Below are 20,901 nucleotides of genomic sequence, written 5' to 3'. Positions count from 1 at the left end.
CAGAATGATAATGTGTTCTTTGCAACTTGTTTAAATTCAGTTTTGAGATTTGAGCATTGCTGGGATTTATTGCTCATCCCTAATTGCCCTTGAGAAGATGTTGAAAGGCCAGAACCAAGACAGTCCATGTGGTGTAACTATATCTACAGTTTTAAAGTTTATTTATTAATGCCACAGGTAGGCTTCCATTAACACTGCAATGAAGCTACTGTGAAAATGATGCTGTTTGAGAGGGAGTTCCAGGATTTTAACCCAGTAATAGGTAAGGAATGGCAATACATTTCCAAGTCAGGATGCTGTGTGGCTTGAAGGAAAACTTGCAGGTGGTGGTGTTCCCATATATCTACCTACTGCTTTTGTTTTTCGAGATAATAGAGTTTGCAGGTTGGAAGGCAATGCCAAAGGAGGCTTGGTGAGTTGATGCAGTATATGCGTGACCAATTTACCTAACCTGCACATCTTTGGACTGTGGGTGGAAACCCACAGGGACACACGGGAGGTCATGTAAACTCTACACAGGCAGTCACTCTTATGCCAGAATCGAACCAGGCCCCTGGCACTGTGAGGCTGCAGTGCTAACCACTGTGCCACTATTTCGCCCATTTCTGACCTTATGATGGGGGGATAATTGATGAAGCAACTGAAGGTGGTTGGGCCCAGGACACTATCCTGCAGCAATATCCTGAACTGCCTGATGTCCAGAAACTATAATGATTTCTTTTGAAAACAAGAAAGGGCGTAGGCATCTTGGCATCCCACCTCAATTTCCTATACTGATGACCCAGAAATGTTCCACAGCAGCAATATACCCTGCAAGCAGACAACCAGTCCTGCAATTATGGTTTTCTTTCCATCCTATTTCCCAGCATAAGACACTGGCACAGGGCAGGCCTGAACTGGGGTGCAATGGATCATTTTAATGGCCCGCTGCACTAAACTCAGGCACAGCTCAGGACAGTGAAATCACCCTACTCAGGGGAGCTGCACACCCTTGTCAGTACACTGGAGTGGCAGCTGGGATTATCTAACCAAGTCTCTCAAGTGGGTCTTGAACCTACAACTTTTTGACTCAGGGGCAAGAATGCTACCACTGGGCAAGGCTGACATGGAGTAAAACTATCTAGCTAACAATTCCTTTCTGTCTCTCGAGTGCTCAATCTTAATCAGCAACCTGCTGGAATGCAGTTGAGGATTGAAAAAAACAGTTTAGTTTGGTTAGGTTTTTACAAGCCTAAAGTGCCTTTGGTCATTTGTAATGCACATAATGTCAGCTCTAGTTTGTATTATGCCGTGCCTGCTTAAGTAACTTCTACAGACATACACGCAGTTTATGCAATTCACTGAAATTCCCTGCCATGTTTGATTTTGCAGAGCTAAACACTTAAATTGGATGTTCAATCTAGTTCCTTCAATTTTGCACCACTATTTCCAGACTATCTTTACTCAAGTTCGTAAAAGGTCAATTCAGAGGACATTAAATAAGAACAAGCCTTGGTAGAAAAATGTTGGATTAAAGAAAGTGTTTTGTTGTTGTTGTTGATTTATCACGTTAACAATGATGCTGACAAAATGTACATTATGGATTTTGAATATTCTTATTCTCCACAATGAGAATATTAGGCTTTCCAGGAAATCATTCCAGCCTCTCACTTCTGTACCATTCCTGGCTGCAAACTGGATTTATGTGGGAAGAAATTGATATGCACTCAGTCTATTATTGGGGCTTAAAATGGGCACAATTTCTATTAGTTTCTGGGTACAAGGTTCCACGCCTGGTCAATGTTGATGGCTTGGCTGACATTATAATGGCCCTCGCTGTTTCTTGTGTGGCTTCAATCAATGCAAATACACAATGAGGCCAGAGAACCAGTTTCTGGGCATCGTTAGGCTTTTGGGCACAGGGTTTTTGGCCTACGCATATTCTGCATTCAGAAACTGTCCCAAACAAATTTTTAACCCATCTATTTTAAGTATGCTTCCCCACAATTGACCCTACAAAATTTAATATCAGTTTTTCATGTATTTAAATAACTACCTCTTAAAAACTTTCAATTAAAGTGGCATCAAAGCAAATGTGGTGACATACTCTGATAATCCTTTGCATCAATCTCTTATTAACTCTTTTGCATGTATTGAGAACAGATCCTGAACTCATATTTCTATTAAAGCTCCCCAGCTGCATTATCCTTTTGTGCTAATTTTTACTATCAGATTTTATAGGGTTGTAAACTTATTATTTAACATGATCCCTTCCTATTCCCTGTTAAGTTCTAACATATCTCACAGCACTCTTCCACAGATAAACTGTGATTTGATTTGATTTATTATTGTCACATATATTAGCATACAGGGAAAATTTTGTTTCTTGCGCGCTATACAGATAAAACATACCGTTCATAGAGAAGGAAACGAGAAAGTGCAGAATGTAGTGTTACAATCATAGTGAGGGTGTAGGGAAAGATCAACTTAATGCAAGGTAGGTCCATTCAAAAGTCTGACGGCAGCAGGGAGGAAGATTTCTTGAATCGGTTGGTACGTGACCTCAGACTTATGTATCGTTTGTCCCGAAGGAAAAAGGTGGAAGAGAGAATGTCCGGGGTGCATGGTGTCCTTAATTATGCTGGCTGCTTTGCCGAGGCAGTGAGAAGTGTAGACAGAGTCAATGGATGGGAGGCTGGTTTGCGTGATGGATTGGGCTACATTCACGACTTTTGTAGTTTCTTGCGGTCTTGGGCAGAGCAGGAGTCATACCAAGCTGTGATACAACCAGAAAGAATGCTTTCTATGGTGCATCTGTAAACGTTGGTGAGAGTTGTAGCTGACATGCCAAATTTCCCTCTGAGAAAGTAGAGGCGTTGGTGGGCTTTCGTAACTATAGCGTCGGCATGGGGGGGATCGGGACAGATTGTTGGTGATCTGGACACCTAAAAACTTGAAGCTCTCGACCCTTTCTACTTCATCCCCATTGATGTGGACAGGGGCATGTTCTCCATTACGCTTCTTGAAGTCAAAGACTATCTCCTTCGTTTTGTTGATATTTAGGGGGAGATTATTGTCACCGCACCAGTTCACCAGATTCTCTACCTCATCCCTGTAGTCTGTCTTGTCATTGTTTGAGATCTGTGCTGATTCATTCTCAGATTTCTCTACCTTCTCTTCAGAGAGGTGTTTCTTTCCTGCTCGGACTTTTTGTCTTACAATTTTTACAATTTTGGAACTTTGTAGCTAAAGTTAGAAACCTTACCAAATGGATTTAAGAACATACAGTTTAATGCTGTGAATGCCCACCCATGAGGAATTGAGTTGACATTGGCTCTCCAATCTCCTTTCACTTAAGAGCTTCACAGAATCAGGAACAGCAGATTTACGTTTCATCGGCCTGAAATGTGTTCAAGGGGAGGCCACAGAGATGAAAGGATAACCCCCTTTTCCATCATGTAACTTAGTCCAACTTCTCTTCAACTTGTGGCAAGCAAGAGGCAGCCCATGAATTGTGAATTAGCACAATTTGTTATCCAACTTGTGCTGTTCCACCATTAGCACCATGTTGCAGCATTGGTACCTTGCCCTTAGCCCTTGCTTGATTTCCATTAAGTTGCTGCATTTGCACAGTAATTGGTCATTAAACTCATTGAGGAATATTAATGACATAAATGGTGTAAGTACCCTTTTCACAATGTGATCATTGTGATTGACCACCTATCAACCTTTCTTACCCAGAAATTGAACAATTAAAAGCGTGAAGTCTCATTTCTTCAGGTTGTAAATTGTTGTCAGACTTTAAGGGCAGAATTTTACGGCCTCATTCGGGCGAGATCAGAAACTCCCGCCTGAGATCAACAGAGATTCCTGTTGTCAGACCCTTGACCATGCTGATTCTGTGGCGGGCGAGGTGGTAGAGCTCCGGCCTAAATATATCAGATTTAAATTTTAAAAAAATATTCCCTTTTAAAGTAAAGTTAATTTATTTGTCACGAGTAGGCTTACATTAACACTGCAATGAAGTTACTGTGAAAATCCCCTTAACGCCAGATTCCAGCACCTGTTTGGGTACACTGCGGGAGAATTTAGCATGGCTAATACACCTAACCAGCACATCTTTCGGACTATGGGAGCAAACCGGAGCACCCAGAGGAAACCCACGCAGACACGAGGAGAACGTTCACACTCCGCACACTGACCCAAGCCGCGAATCAAACCCAGGTCCCTGGCGCTGTGAGACAGCAGTGCTAACCATTGTGCCACCAAAATGTAAGGTGATAACATTGAAATGTCATCAATCTTTCTTTGACTCTTTATTTTTCTTTCATTACCCGATTGACATTACGTGACAGACATTGAACTTGTCTATTCTATCTTACACTTTTCTCTGTATATTCCTCAATAGATTGGAATATCCTGAGGGTAAGGGGATTGGATGGGGAGGAGTTCGTTAGGTGTGTTCAGGAGGGTTTCCTGACACAGCATGTGGACAAGCCTACAAAAGGAGAGGCTGTACTTGATCTGATACTGACCAATGAACCTGGACAGGTGTCAGATCTCTCAGTGGAAGAGCATCTTGGGGATAGTGATCATAACTCTATCTCCTTTATGCTTGCATTGGAAAAAGAGAGGATCAGGCAAGCTAGGAAAGCGTTTATATGGAGTAAAGGGAAATATGAAGACATAAGGCAGCAAATTAGAGGAGTAAATTGGAAAGAAGTATTCTCGGGGAAATGTACTGAAGAGAGGTGGCAGTTTTTCAAGGAATGTCTGTCCAGAGTTCGACAGGACAGACAGGGAGGGGTTGGTAGGTTAAAGGAACCGTGGTGCACGAAAGTTGTGCGGGACCTAGTCGAGAAGAAAAGGAAAGCATACAAAAGGTTCAGAGAGCTTGGCGAAGATAGGGATTTAGAAGAGTATACGGCTTGTAGGAAGGGACGAAAGAAGGAAATTAGGAGAGCCAGAAGGGGTCACGAGAAGGCCTTGGCAGGTAGGATTAAGGAAAGCCCTAAGGCGTTCTATAAATATGTAAAGAGTAAAAGATGAGACGTCAAGGAATCGGGCCTATAAAAGGTGAAGGCAGGAAAATCTGTACGGAACCAGTAGAAATGGCAGAGGTGCTTAATGAGTATTTTGCCTCGGTTTTCACAGAGGAGAAGGACCTGGGTGGATGTACTGCGGGCTTGCGGTGGACTGAAAAGATTGAGTATGTGGACTTTAACAAAGAGGTTGTGCTGGAATCTTTGGATGGCATCAAGATAGATAAGTCGCCGGGTCCGGATGGGATGTACCCCAGGTTACTGTGGGAGGCGAGGGAAGAGATTGCAGAGCCTCTGGCAATGATCTTTGCATCGTCGATGGAGACGGGAGAGGTGCCGGAGGATCGGAGGATTGCGGATGTGGTTCCTATTTTCAAGAAGGGGAATAGGGATAGCCCAGGAAATTACCGACCGGTGAGTCTAACCTCAGTGGTTGGTAAGATGATGGAGAAGATCCTGAGGGACAAGATTTATGAGCATTTAGAGAGGTTTAGTATGCTCAAGAATACTCAGCACGGCTTTGTCAAAGGCAGATCGTGCCTTACGAGCCTGGTGGAGTTCTTCGAAAATGTGACTAAACACATTGACAAAGGGAAAGCGGTAGATGTGGTTTATATGGATTTTAGTAAGGCATTTGATAAGGTCCCCCATGCAAGGCTTCTAGAAAAAGTGAGCGGGCATGGGCTCCAAGGGACTGCTGCCCTGTGGATCCAGAACTGGCTTGCCCAAAGGAGGCAGAGAGTGGGTATAGATGGGTCTTTTTCTAAATGGAGGTCGGTCACCAGTGGTGTGCCCCAGGGATCTGTTCTGGGACCCTTGCTGTTTGTCATTTTCATAAATGACCTGGATGAGGAAGTGGAGGGATGGGTTGGTAAGTTTGCCGACGACACGAAGGTTGGTGGGGTTGTGGATAGTCTGGAGGGTTGGCCGAAGTTACAGAGGGACATAGATAGGATGCAAGACTGGGTGGAGAAGTGGCAGATGGACTTCAACCCAGATAAATGCGTAGTGGTCCATTTTGGCAGGTCAAATGGGATGAAGGAGTACAATATAAAGGGAAAGACTCTTAGTACTGTAGAGGATCGGAAGGACCTTGGGGTCCGGGTCCATAGGACTCTGAAATCGGCCCCGCAGGTGGAGGAGGTGGTTAAGAAGGCGTATGGTGTGCTGGCCTTTATCAATCGAGGGATTGAGTTTAGGAGTCCGGGATAATGATGCAGCTATATAAGACCGTCATCAGACCAAATAAACCTGTTGGACTTTAACCTGGTGTTGTGAGACTTCTTACTCAGGAAAAGATACCAGTTTCCCCTCGAGAAAACATTAAAAGCGTGGAGAAATTCCAAACAAAATCTCCCCAAATCATAAAAATAATTTTTTCCATTACATAGTTCTTGGAAAAGAAATGAAAATATATGGCTACAATCAACAAGCGTTTTATTCAATATCACTCCTTGAGGCACTCTACTGCTGGTCTGGACATTTCAGTGTCTGGAAGTGAACCAACTGAATTAACTTTGATATCATAATCTCTGAAATAGTCCAATTGGAATGTAGTCGGACTGGGGACATGGAGTACTGTGCTCAGTTCTGGTCGCCTCATTACAGGAAGGATGTGGAAAAGATTGAAAGGGTGCAGAGGAGATTTACAAGGATGTTGCCTGGATTGAGTGGCATGCCTTATGAGGATAGGCTGAGGGAGCTCGGTCTTTTCTCCTTGGAGAGATGTAGGATGAGAGGACTCCTAATAGAGGTATATAAGATGTTGAGAGGCATAGATCTGGTGGACTCTCAGAGGCTTTTTCCCAGGGTGGAAATGTCTGGTATGAGAGGACACAGGTTTAAGGTGCTGGGGGGTAGGTACAGGGGAAATGTTCGGGGTAAGTTTTTCACACAGAGGGTGGTGGTCGAGTGGAATCGGCTGCTGTCAGTGGTGGTGGAGGCAAACTCAATGGGGTCTTTTAAGAGACTCCTGGATGAGTACATGCGACTTAATAGGATGGAGGGTTATAGGTAGGCCTAAAAGGTAGGGATATGTTCGGTGCAACTCGTGGGGCCGAAGGGCCTGTTTCGTGCTGTAGTTTTTCTATGTTTCTATGTTTCTAATCTTTTAATCTCATTGGTTAAATTGATACACTGTTTATTGCATTGTTCACCAAGGTCCCAGATGCCCTGCTCCCCTCTCTACAATTTTATCACCTTGCATATCTGGCAAATGTGTGAAATCTATTGCTTTTTACAACCTGCATATGTATCAACAAATCTAATTAACAGGGTATGCTGCAAGATGCTCCATTCCAGTGAAATCTGACTCAATATCATTGTTCCAAACAGCTTTACATCCATTAGCCAAAGTGTTTGGATACTCTTGAAAAAAATAAACCAAAGAACATCATGTCCCCAGTCCGACTACATTCCAATTGGACTATTTCAGAGATTATGATATCAAAATTAATTCAGTTGGTTCACTTCCAGACACTGAAATGTCCAGACCAGCAGTAGAGTGCCTCAAGGAGTGATATTGAATAAAACGCTTGTTGATTGTAGCCATATATTTTCATTTCTTTTCCAAGAACTATATAATGGAAAAAATTATTTTCATAATTTGGGGAGATTTTGTTTGGAATTTCTCCACGCTTTTAATGTTTTCTCGAGGGGAAACTGGTATCCTTTCCTGAGTAAGAAGTCTCACAACACCAGGTTAAAGTCCAACAGGTTTATTTGGTAGCAAATACCATAAGCTTTCGGAGCGCTGCCCTGATGCGCGATATTACTCACGAGGCTAGAGATGCTCAAGGAAATAAAGGCTTTTATTTACTATTACAATGAAGCTACCATATATAGTACACGATCCCAGACTGAGGGGTCCCAGACAGAGCAGTGACCTTTATACCTCTCCCAGGAGGCGGAGCCCGACTGGGATGTACCATAATAACTATAATACAGGTAGAACAGCCCAACCCTAACCCCAACAGTAACAAGTAGAACAACCCAACCCGAACCCCAACAGCAACATATATACAGACTCATAGTATTGGCCAGACCCTGGCTCAGTACTACCTGGTGGGAACCAACGATGGTTCACCACATTCACCCCTCCTTTGAAGACAAAGGCCAGCGGGGTACAAAAAAACACAGAATAATTTGTCATCAGTCTATAAGTTCAGACGGTCAGGGGGACCGCACCGTCGTTGTGACCTCCTCAACACCGGTGATGACACCGGAGTAGGCACTCGCGGTGGCGTTCTCCCCAAGGCGATGTCCAACGGTTCCTCCACAGTCTCATGGGCCGGTAGACCCCGAGGTGATGACAATCCGTTGAGTTCCGACACGCCTTGAAGTGGCGACCATCTCCTGGACTCAGGCAAGCTGTACACGGGAGTAAAAGGGTTGAGTGATGGTCCCGATGCTGCCCGCGCCGTGTCAGGAGGGGAAACAATAGTTGGGGGATCTCTAACAGGAGGTATGGGAGCGACAGGGGTTTCCAAGTCCCCTGCTGGCGCCAGGTCTCGAATCGAGACCGTGTCCTCTCGCCCGTCAGGGTATGCCACATAGGCATACTGAGGGTTGGCGTGGAGGAGATGGACCTGTTCAACCAAAGGGTCGGACTTGCGGGCCCTAACATGTCGCCGCAGGAGGACAGGTCCTGAGTACGTCAACCAAGACGGTAATGAGGTCCCAGAGGAAGACTTCCGAGGGAATGAAAACAGCCTCTCATGGGGAGTAGCGTTGGTTGCCGTACACAGGAGTGAGCGTATGGAGTGGAGCGCATCAGGGAGCACCTCTTGCCAACGGGAGACTGGAAGGCTTTTTGACTTCAACGCCAGTAAGACAGCCTTCCAGACTGTAGCATTCTCACATTCCACCTGTCCATTATCCCTAGGGTTGTAGCTCGTGGTTCTACTAGAGGCAATCCCGTATGAGAGCAGGTATTGCCTCAAGTCATCGCTCATGAACGACGAGCCCCTATCGCTGTGGATGTAGCAGGGGTACCCGAACAGGGTGAAAAGATCACAAAATGCCTTGATAACTGTGGCAGCGGTCGTAGCAGAGCAGGGAATGACAAAAGGGAATCTCGAGTACTCATCAATGATGTTGAGGAAGTACACATTCCGATCTGTCGAGGGAAGGGGGCCTTTAAAGTCCACACTCAGTCTTTCGAAGGGACGAGTGGCCTTGACTAGTTGTGCCCTGTCAGGTCGGTAAAAGTGCGGTTTGCATTCCGCGCATACCCGGCAGCTTCTCGTTATGGACCTGAAATCCTCCACCGAGTAGGGTAGATTGCGGGCTTTTACGAAGTGGTAGAGCCGAGTGACTCCTGGATGGCAGAGGTCATTGTGGAGAGCCTGCAAACGGTCCTCCTGTTTACTGGCGCATGTTCCACGTGACAGGGCATCCGAGGGCTCGTTGAGTTTCCCTGGACGATACATGATGTCGTAATTATAGGTGGAGAGTTCGATTCTCCACCTCAAGATCTTGTCGTTCTTGATCATGCCCCCTAACATGTTATTGAACATGAACGCCATGGACCGCTGGTCCGTGATCAGGGTGAACCGTTTTCCCGCCAAGTAATGGCGCCAATGCCGGACGGCCTCCACAATGGCCTGGGCCTCCTTTTCCACCGCTGAATGTCGAATTTCGGGGCCTTAGAGGGTGCAAGAAAAAAAGGCGACGGGCCTGCCCGCCTGGTTAAGTGTGGCGGCCAGGGCGAAATCAGATGCATTGCTCTCCATCTGAAAGGGGATGGCCTCATCAACAGCGTGCATCGTGGCTTTCGCGATGTCGGCTTTTAGTTTATCAAAGGCCAACCGAGCCTCTGGTGCTCGGGGAAAAGAGGTAGACTTGATGAGCGGACGGGCTTAGTCCGCGTAATTGGGAACCCACTGTGCGTAGTAAGAGAAGAAGCCTAAGCATCTTCTCAGTGCTTTTGCACTAGTGGGCAGGGGAAGTTCGAGGAGGGGACGCATACGGTCTGGATCAGGGCCGATGACCCCGTTTTCCACCACGTATCCGAGAATGGCTAAGCGGCGCGTACGAAATACACACTTCTCCCTGTTGTAGGTCAGATTCAGGCGAGATGCAGTGCGTAGGAACTTATGAAGATTGGTATCGTGGTCCTGCTGGTCATGGCCGCAGATGGTGACGCTATCCAGGTACGTGAAGGTAGCCCGCAGTCCGTTATGGTCCACCATTCGGTCCATAGCACGTTGGAAGACCGAGACCCCATTGGTGACACCAAATGGAACCCTTAGAAAATGATACAAGCAACCATCTGCCTCAAAAGCCGTGTATTGACGGTCCTCTGGGCGAATGGGGTGTTGGTGGTAGGCAGACTTTAGGTCGATGGTGGAGAACACCCGGTACTGCGCAATCTGATTGACCATGTCAGATATGCACGGGAGGGGATACGCATCCAGCTGCGTGTATCTATTAATGGTCTGACTATAGTCAATGACCATCCGGGGTTTGTCTCCACTCTTGATCACCATGACCTGCGCTCTCCAAGGACTAGCGCTGGATTGTATGATCCCTTCCTTGAGGAGCCGCTGAACCTCAGATCGAATGAAGATCCGATCCTCAGCGCTGTAACGCCTACTCTTAGTTGCAATGGGCTTAGAACCATAGAACCATAGAACCATAGAAAATTACAGCTCGGAAACAGGCCTTTTGGCCCTTCTTATCTGTGCCGAACCATTTTATGCCTAGTCCCACTGACCTGCACTTGGACCATATCCCTCCACACCCCTCTCATCCATGAACCCGTCCAAGTTTTTCTTAAATGTTAAAAGTGACCCCGCATTTACCACTTTATCCGGCAGCTCATTCCACACTCCCACCACTCTCTGCGTGAAGAAGCCCCCCCTAATATTCCCTTTAAACTTTTCTACTTTCACCCTTAACCCATGCCCTCTGGTTTTTTTCTCCCCTCGCCTCAGCGGAAAAAGCCTGCTTGCATTCACTCTATTTATACCCATCAAAATCTTATACACCTCTATCAAATCTCCCCTCAATCTTCTACGCTCCAGGGAATAAAGTCCCAACCTATTCAATCTCTCTCTGTAACTCAGCTTCTCAAGTCCCGGCAACATCCTTGTGAACCTTCTCTGCACTCTTTCAATCTTATTTACATCCTTCCTGTAACTAGGTGACCAAAACTGTACACAATACTCCAAATTCGGCCTCACCAATGCCTTATATAACCTTACCATAACACTCCAACTTTTATACTCGATACTCCGATTTATAAAGGCCAATGTACCAAAGGCACTCTTTACGACCCTATCCACCTGTGACGTCACTTTTAGGGAATTCTGTACCTGTATTCCCAGATCCCTCTGTTCAACTGCACTCTTCAGAGTCCTACCATTTACCCTGTACGTTCTACTTTGGTTTGTCCTTCCAAAGTGCAATATCTCACACTTGTCTGCGTTAAATTCCATTTGCCATTTTTCAGCCCATTTTTCTAGTTGGTCCAAATCCCTCTGCAAGCTTTGAAAACCTTCCTCACTGTCCACTACACCTCCAATCTTTGTATCATCAGCAAACTTGCTGATCCAATTTACCACATTATCATCCAGATCATTGATATAGATGACAAACAACAATGGACCCAACACCGATCCCTGCGGCACACCACTAGTCACAGGCCTCCACTCAGAGAAGCAATCCTCCACAACCACTCTCTGGCTTCTTCCATTGAGCCAGTGTCTTATCCAATTTACTACCTCCCCATGTATACCCAGCGACTGAACCTTCCTAACTAACCTCCCTTGAGGGCTTGCAGCCTGGCACATGATTCTGGAATAGGGAGGGTGTGGTAATCTTCAGCGTCGAGAGGCTACAGGCGGGGCGCGTTGGGCAATTTGGAGGCTGCTGTTCTCCCACTGAAAGCAGAGGGAGTAGCCCACCGTACTGTAGGGTTACACTCTTCAAGTGGACCATGAAATTTAGTCCGAGGAGTATTGGCGTGCAGAGGTGCGGTAACACCAGGAGCTTGAAGCTCTCGTAAACCGTGCCCTGCACCGTTAAATTTACCACGCAACTCCCTAGCACGGTGACAGACCGGGACCTTGATGCCATCAAAATCGTCTGCTTGACAGGTTGGATCTGGAGGCCACACCGCTTCACAGCATCTGGGTGAATAAAACTCTCCGTGCTCCCGCTGTCAAACAGACAATAAATCAAGCGTTTGTTTACCTATATGTCCATCATGGACTTGTCGAGTCTGTGAGGCTTTGCCTGGTCCAGGATGATCGACGCCACCGTTGGTTCGTGAGCGCCACTGCAGGCAGCTGAGGTGGATGAAGATGACCACTGCTGGTCGTTCGCGGTCGGTGCTGACCAAAATGGCTGCTCCCATAGGTCGCACGTGGGCGATGGCGCCAAAATCAGCGACCCCTGGTGGTCGCGCGTCTCTTGCGACTCCGTCGTCTGTAATGGCGGCATCCTGGCCTCGCACGTGGAAGAGACCCTCGACGATGCCGACGACGAAGAACCCGGCTCCGAGGAGTCGCAGGCCGCACTGCTGTTCCTGGAAGTAAGTTTGGATCGACATACCTTCGAATAATGCCCCTTCTTGCTGCAGGCGGAGCACAACACCGCTTTAGCGGGGCATCGCTGCCGAGTGTGCTTCACTCCCCCACAGAAGTAACACCGTGGGCCGCCTGGAGCTGCTGCCGTCGTCAGGCCCGAGTGTGGGCACGCCATCACACAGCTTTTCGGACCCGAGGGACGAGGTGGGATCTGCGACTGCTCCTGCCACGCTGTCTCCACGTGGTCTTTGGGATACAACGCTAGGCTTTTGGAGGCCGTCTCCAACGTATCCGCTAGTTCTATCGACTTAGTGAGATCGAGATTACCTTGCTCCAACAGTCTGAGTCGGATATAAGATGATCCGATTCCCGCCACAAACGTATCTCGAGCGAGGTCATTCATGTTCTGGTCTGCCGACACTGCTTTGCAGTTACAGCCCCTGGCTAGCTGTAGGACTCGCACGCGTACTGTTCCATCGTTTCGCCGGGCTGCCGTCGTCGAGTGGCTAAAAGATATCGAGCATGCATCTCGTTTGGTGGTTTAATGTAGCGCTTCTTAAGAAGCTCGAGGGCCCCTTTGTAGTCGGTGGCCGCACGGATCGCTAGATATACGGCGTCGCTTACCCTCGCGTGGAGGACCCGGAGTCTGTCGTCGTCTGTGGTGACCGCTGCAGAGGCTGCGAGGTAGTCCTGAAAACATTTCAACCAGTGGTCGAAGGTGTTAGAGGCGCCCGCCGCACGTGGGTCCAGTGTAAGACGTTCGGGTTTTAACATTTGCTCCATACTCTCTGTATCGTTTTCCTTTTTTTTTTAACGACGAGAGTTTAATTAATAGTAAATAAAATTGATGCGCGATATTACTCACGAGGCTAGAGATGCTCAAGGAAATAAAGGCCTTTATTTACTATTACAATGAAGCTACCATATATAGTACACGATCCCAGACTGAGGGGTCCCAGACAGAGCAGTGACCTTTATACCTCTCCCAGGAGGTGGAGCCCGACTGGGATGTACCATAATAACTATAATACAGGTAGAACAGCCCAACCCTAACCCCAACAGTAACAAGTAGAACAACCCAACCCGAACCCCAACAGCAACATATATACAGACTCATAGTACTGGCCAGACCCTGGCTCAGTACGACCTGGTGGGAACCAACGATGGTTCACCACATGCCCCTTCATCAGATGAAGCAGATTCTGACCTGGTTTCCAGGAGAAATTAGTTTGGGAATAGACTCTGTTGTCTGTGGTTAAATGTTTGGACTCTCAGGCCCCAGTTATACTACACTACCCAGACCGACTGCTGGGGCTGAGCCCAACTTGTGTTATTCAATGACTTGTCCAACATTGTGAATGACATTTCTATTATCATGAAAGGCTTCTACTGAACTGTCTTCAAATGGAAGTAATTTGGGGAGATTTTGTTTGGAATTTCTCCACGCTTTTAATGTTTTCTCGAGGGGAAACTGGTATCCTTTCCTGAGTAAGAAGTCTCACAACACCAGGTTAAAGTCCAACAGGTTTATTTGGTAGCAAATACCATAAGCTTTCGGAGCGCTGCCCTGATGCGCGATATTACTCACGAGGCTAGAGATGCTCAAGGAAATAAAGGCTTTTATTTACTATTACAATGAAGCTACCATATATAGTACACGATCCCAGACTGAGGGGTCCCAGACAGAGCAGTGACCTTTATACCTCTCCCAGGAGGCGGAGCCCGACTGGGATGTACCATAATAACTATAATACAGGTAGAACAGCCCAACCCTAACCCCAACAGTAACAAGTAGAACAACCCAACCCGAACCCCAACAGCAACATATATACAGACTCATAGTATTGGCCAGACCCTGGCTCAGTACTACCTGGTGGGAACCAACGATGGTTCACCACATTCACCCCTCCTTTGAAGACAAAGGCCAGCGGGGTACAAAAAAACACAGAATAATTTGTCATCAGTCTATAAGTTCAGACGGTCAGGGGGACCGCACCGTCGTTGTGACCTCCTCAACACCGGTGATGACACCGGAGTAGGCACTCGCGGTGGCGTTCTCCCCAAGGCGATGTCCAACGGTTCCTCCACAGTCTCATGGGCCGGTAGACCCTGAGGTGATGACAATCCGTTGAGTTCCGACACGCCTTGAAGTGGCGACCATCTCCTGGACTCAGGCAAGCTGTACACGGGAGTAAAAGGGTTGAGTGATGGTCCCGATGCTGCCCGCGCCGTGTCAGGAGGGGAAACAATAGTTGGGGGATCTCTAACAGGAGGTATGGGAGCGACAGGGGTTTCCAAGTCCCCTGCTGGCGCCAGGTCTCGAATCGAGACCGTGTCCTCTCGCCCGTCAGGGTATGCCACATAGGCATACTGAGGGTTGGCGTGGAGGAGATGGACCTGTTCAACCAAAGGGTCGGACTTGCGGGCCCTAACATGTCGCCGCAGGAGGACAGGTCCTGAGTACGTCAACCAAGACGGTAATGAGGTCCCAGAGGAAGACTTCCGAGGGAATGAAAACAGCCTCTCATGGGGAGTAGCGTTGGTTGCCGTACACAGGAGTGAGCGTATGGAGTGGAGCGCATCAGGGAGCACCTCTTGCCAACGGGAGACTGGAAGGCTTTTTGACTTCAACGCCAGTAAGACAGCCTTCCAGACTGTAGCATTCTCACATTCCACCTGTCCATTATCCCTAGGGTTGTAGCTCGTGGTTCTACTAGAGGCAATCCCGTATGAGAGCAGGTATTGCCTCAAGTCATCGCTCATGAACGACGAGCCCCTATCGCTGTGGATGTAGCAGGGGTACCCGAACAGGGTGAAAAGATCACAAAATGCCTTGATAACTGTGGCAGCGGTCGTAGCAGAGCAGGGAATGACAAAAGGGAATCTCGAGTACTCATCAATGATGTTGAGGAAGTACACATTCCGATCTGTCGAGGGAAGGGGGCCTTTAAAGTCCACACTCAGTCTTTCGAAGGGACGAGTGGCCTTGACTAGTTGTGCCCTGTCAGGTCGGTAAAAGTGCGGTTTGCATTCCGCGCATACCCGGCAGCTTCTCGTTATGGACCTGAAATCCTCCACCGAGTAGGGTAGATTGCGGGCTTTTACGAAGTGGTAGAGCCGAGTGACTCCTGGATGGCAGAGGTCATTGTGGAGAGCCTGCAAACGGTCCTCCTGTTTACTGGCGCATGTTCCACGTGACAGGGCATCCGAGGGCTCGTTGAGTTTCCCTGGACGATACATGATGTCGTAATTATAGGTGGAGAGTTCGATTCTCCACCTCAAGATCTTGTCGTTCTTGATCATGCCCCCTAACATGTTATTGAACATGAACGCCATGGACCGCTGGTCCGTGATCAGGGTGAACCGTTTTCCCGCCAAGTAATGGCGCCAATGCCGGACGGCCTCCACAATGGCCTGGGCCTCCTTTTCCACCGCTGAATGTCGAATTTCGGGGCCTTAGAGGGTGCAAGAAAAAAAGGCGACGGGCCTGCCCGCCTGGTTAAGTGTGGCGGCCAGGGCGAAATCAGATGCATTGCTCTCCATCTGAAAGGGGATGGCCTCATCAACAGCGTGCATCGTGGCTTTCGCGATGTCGGCTTTTAGTTTATCAAAGGCCAACCGAGCCTCTGGTGCTCGGGGAAAAGAGGTAGACTTGATGAGCGGACGGGCTTAGTCCGCGTAATTGGGAACCCACTGTGCGTAGTAAGAGAAGAAGCCTAAGCATCTTCTCAGTGCTTTTGCACTAGTGGGCAGGGGAAGTTCGAGGAGGGGACGCATACGGTCTGGATCAGGGCCGATGACCCCGTTTTCCACCACGTATCCGAGAATGGCTAAGCGGCGCGTACGAAATACACACTTCTCCCTGTTGTAGGTCAGATTCAGGCGAGATGCAGTGCGTAGGAACTTATGAAGATTGGTATCGTGGTCCTGCTGGTCATGGCCGCAGATGGTGACGCTATCCAGGTACGTGAAGGTAGCCCGCAGTCCGTTATGGTCCACCATTCGGTCCATAGCACGTTGGAAGACCGAGACCCCATTGGTGACACCAAATGGAACCCTTAGAAAATGATACAAGCAACCATCTGCCTCAAAAGCCGTGTATTGACGGTCCTCTGGGCGAATGGGGTGTTGGTGGTAGGCAGACTTTAGGTCGATGGTGGAGAACACCCGGTACTGCGCAATCTGATTGACCATGTCAGATATGCACGGGAGGGGATACGCATCCAGCTGCGTGTATCTATTAATGGTCTGACTATAGTCAATGACCATCCGGGGTTTGTCTCCACTCTTGATCACCATGACCTGCGCTCTCCAAGGACTAGCGCTGGATTGTATGATCCCTTCCTTGAGGAGCCGCTGAACCTCAGATCGAATGAAGATCCGATCCTCAGCGCTGTAACGCCTACTCTTAGTTGCAATGGGCTTAGAACCATAGAACCATAGAACCATAGAAAATTACAGCTCGGAAACAGGCCTTTTGGCCCTTCTTATCTGTGCCGAACCATTTTATGCCTAGTCCCACTGACCTGCACTTGGACCATATCCCTCCACACCCCTCTCATCCATGAACCCGTCCAAGTTTTTCTTAAATGTTAAAAGTGACCCCGCATTTACCACTTTATCCGGCAGCTCATTCCACACTCCCACCACTCTCTGCGTGAAGAAGCCCCCCCTAATATTCCCTTTAAACTTTTCTACTTTCACCCTTAACCCATGCCCTCTGGTTTTTTTCTCCCCTCGCCTCAGCGGAAAAAGCCTGCTTGCATTCACTCTATTTATACCCATCAAAATCTTATACACCTCTATCAAATCTCCCCTCAATCTTCTACGCTCCAGGGAATAAAGTCCCAACCTATTCAATCTCTCTCTGTAACTCAGCTTCTCAAGTCCCGGCAACATCCTTGTGAACCTTCTCTGCACTCTTTCAATCTTATTTACATCCTTCCTGTAACTAGGTGACCAAAACTGTACACAATACTCCAAATTCGGCCTCACCAATGCCTTATATAACCTTACCATAACACTCCAACTTTTATACTCGATACTCCGATTTATAAAGGCCAATGTACCAAAGGCACTCTTTACGACCCTATCCACCTGTGACGTCACTTTTAGGGAATTCTGTACCTGTATTCCCAGATCCCTCTGTTCAACTGCACTCTTCAGAGTCCTACCATTTACCCTGTACGTTCTACTTTGGTTTGTCCTTCCAAAGTGCAATATCTCACACTTGTCTGCGTTAAATTCCATTTGCCATTTTTCAGCCCATTTTTCTAGTTGGTCCAAATCCCTCTGCAAGCTTTGAAAACCTTCCTCACTGTCCACTACACCTCCAATCTTTGTATCATCAGCAAACTTGCTGATCCAATTTACCACATTATCATCCAGATCATTGATATAGATGACAAACAACAATGGACCCAACACCGATCCCTGCGGCACACCACTAGTCACAGGCCTCCACTCAGAGAAGCAATCCTCCACAACCACTCTCTGGCTTCTTCCATTGAGCCAGTGTCTTATCCAATTTACTACCTCCCCATGTATACCCAGCGACTGAACCTTCCTAACTAACCTCCCTTGAGGGCTTGCAGCCTGGCACAAGATTCTGGAATAGGGAGGGTGTGGTAATCTTCAGCGTCGAGAGGCTACAGGCGGGGCGCGTTGGGCAATTTGGAGGCTGCTGTTCTCCCACTGAAAGCAGAGGGAGTAGCCCACCGTACTGTAGGGTTACACTCTTCAAGTGGACCATGAAATTTAGTCCGAGGAGTATTGGCGTGCAGAGGTGCGGTAACACCAGGAGCTTGAAGCTCTCGTAAACCGTGCCCTGCACCGTTAAATTTACCACGCAACTCCCTAGCACGGTGACAGACCGGGACCTTGATGCCATCAAAATCGTCTGCTTGACAGGTTGGATCTGGAGGCCACACCGCTTCACAGCATCTGGGTGAATAAAACTCTCCGTGCTCCCGCTGTCAAACAGACAATAAATCAAGCGTTTGTTTACCTATATGTCCATCATGGACTTGTCGAGTCTGTGAGGCTTTGCCTGGTCCAGGATGATCGACGCCACCGTTGGTTCGTGAGCGCCACTGCAGGCAGCTGAGGTGGATGAAGATGACCACTGCTGGTCGTTCGCGGTCGGTGCTGACCAAAATGGCTGCTCCCATAGGTCGCACGTGGGCGATGGCGCCAAAATCAGCGACCCCTGGTGGTCGCGCGTCTCTTGCGACTCCGTCGTCTGTAATGGCGGCATCCTGGCCTCGCACGTGGAAGAGACCCTCGACGATGCCGACGACGAAGAACCCGGCTCCGAGGAGTCGCAGGCCGCACTGCTGTTCCTGGAAGTAAGTTTGGATCGACATACCTTCGAATAATGCCCCTTCTTGCTGCAGGCGGAGCACAACACCGCTTTAGCGGGGCATCGCTGCCGAGTGTGCTTCACTCCCCCACAGAAGTAACACCGTGGGCCGCCTGGAGCTGCTGCCGTCGTCAGGCCCGAGTGTGGGCACGCCATCACACAGCTTTTCGGACCCGAGGGACGAGGTGGGATCTGCGACTGCTCCTGCCACGCTGTCTCCACGTGGTCTTTGGGATACAACGCTAGGCTTTTGGAGGCCGTCTCCAACGTATCCGCTAGTTCTATCGACTTAGTGAGATCGAGATTACCTTGCTCCAACAGTCTGAGTCGGATATAAGATGATCCGATTCCCGCCACAAACGTATCTCGAGCGAGGTCATTCATGTTCTGGTCTGCCGACACTGCTTTGCAGTTACAGCCCCTGGCTAGCTGTAGGACTCGCACGCGTACTGTTCCATCGTTTCGCCGGGCTGCCGTCGTCGAGTGGCTAAAAGATATCGAGCATGCATCTCGTTTGGTGGTTTAATGTAGCGCTTCTTAAGAAGCTCGAGGGCCCCTTTGTAGTCGGTGGCCGCACGGATCGCTAGATATACGGCGTCGCTTACCCTCGCGTGGAGGACCCGGAGTCTGTCGTCGTCTGTGGTGACCGCTGCAGAGGCTGCGAGGTAGTCCTGAAAACATTTCAACCAGTGGTCGAAGGTGTTAGAGGCGCCCGCCGCACGTGGGTCCAGTGTAAGACGTTCGGGTTTTAACATTTGCTCCATACTCTCTGTATCGTTTTCCTTTTTTTTTTAACGACGAGAGTTTAATTAATAGTAAATAAAATTGATGCGCGATATTACTCACGAGGCTAGAGATGCTCAAGGAAATAAAGGCCTTTATTTACTATTACAATGAAGCTACCATATATAGTACACGATCCCAGACTGAGGGGTCCCAGACAGAGCAGTGACCTTTATACCTCTCCCAGGAGGTGGAGCCCGACTGGGATGTACCATAATAACTATAATACAGGTAGAACAGCCCAACCCTAACCCCAACAGTAACAAGTAGAACAACCCAACCCGAACCCCAACAGCAACATATATACAGACTCATAGTACTGGCCAGACCCTGGCTCAGTACGACCTGGTGGGAACCAACGATGGTTCACCACATGCCCCTTCATCAGATGAAGCAGATTCTGACCTGGTTTCCAGGAGAAATTAGTTTGGGAATAGACTCTGTTGTCTGTGGTTAAATGTTTGGACTCTCAGGCCCCAGTTATACTACACTACCCAGACCGACTGCTGGGGCTGAGCCCAACTTGTGTTATTCAATGACTTGTCCAACATTGTGAATGACATTTCTATTATCATGAAAGGCTTCTACTGAACTGTCTTCAAATGGAAGTAAAGAGCTCTGTTTATAGGCTGGTAGCTTTGTGGGTGGAGAAATCACAACCTCCAAGAAACAATATTAAATGGCTCTTAACATTATTTCACTTTGGGTTTGGCTGATCTCCTGCCAAAGGTTAAGAGTGGCAAATGGGACAAATGTGAAACTTCAATATGTCCAATCTCTGATAATATTTGAAACAAAGACTGTTTAATTTTATAACGTTTATAATTCTATAATCTACTGGGCTCCTTGTAAACCCAAGCTGATGTCACACAGGACATGGGGCTAGAAGCTCTCACATGATACCCACTGAAATTAGGCAGAAAGTAGTGGAAAATGTAAGCAGTCCAGCCTCGGACTGTGTGTCATTGGTTCCAGGTCCATGTCTCCAGTGGATTTCCTTCAAAGTCACTTGTGTTACTGCTGCATTTTTGTGGAGTCATCGTGTGGATATTGTGAGGCACAACATTGTCAGAGATAGAGCTCAGGATCTACTGCACAACCGTCTGTGAAATGCCATTGGCTGGCAGCGGGATCTTCTGGTCCCACCATTGTCAACAAGGTTTTCTGTTGAATGCACCCCTTGCCACTAAGAAACCCACGGCAG

This window comes from Mustelus asterias, chromosome 7, assembly GCF_964213995.1.
Source record: "Mustelus asterias chromosome 7, sMusAst1.hap1.1, whole genome shotgun sequence".
Classification (NCBI taxonomy): Eukaryota; Metazoa; Chordata; class Chondrichthyes; order Carcharhiniformes; family Triakidae; genus Mustelus; species Mustelus asterias.
Note: the sequence above shows the minus strand (reverse complement) of the source record.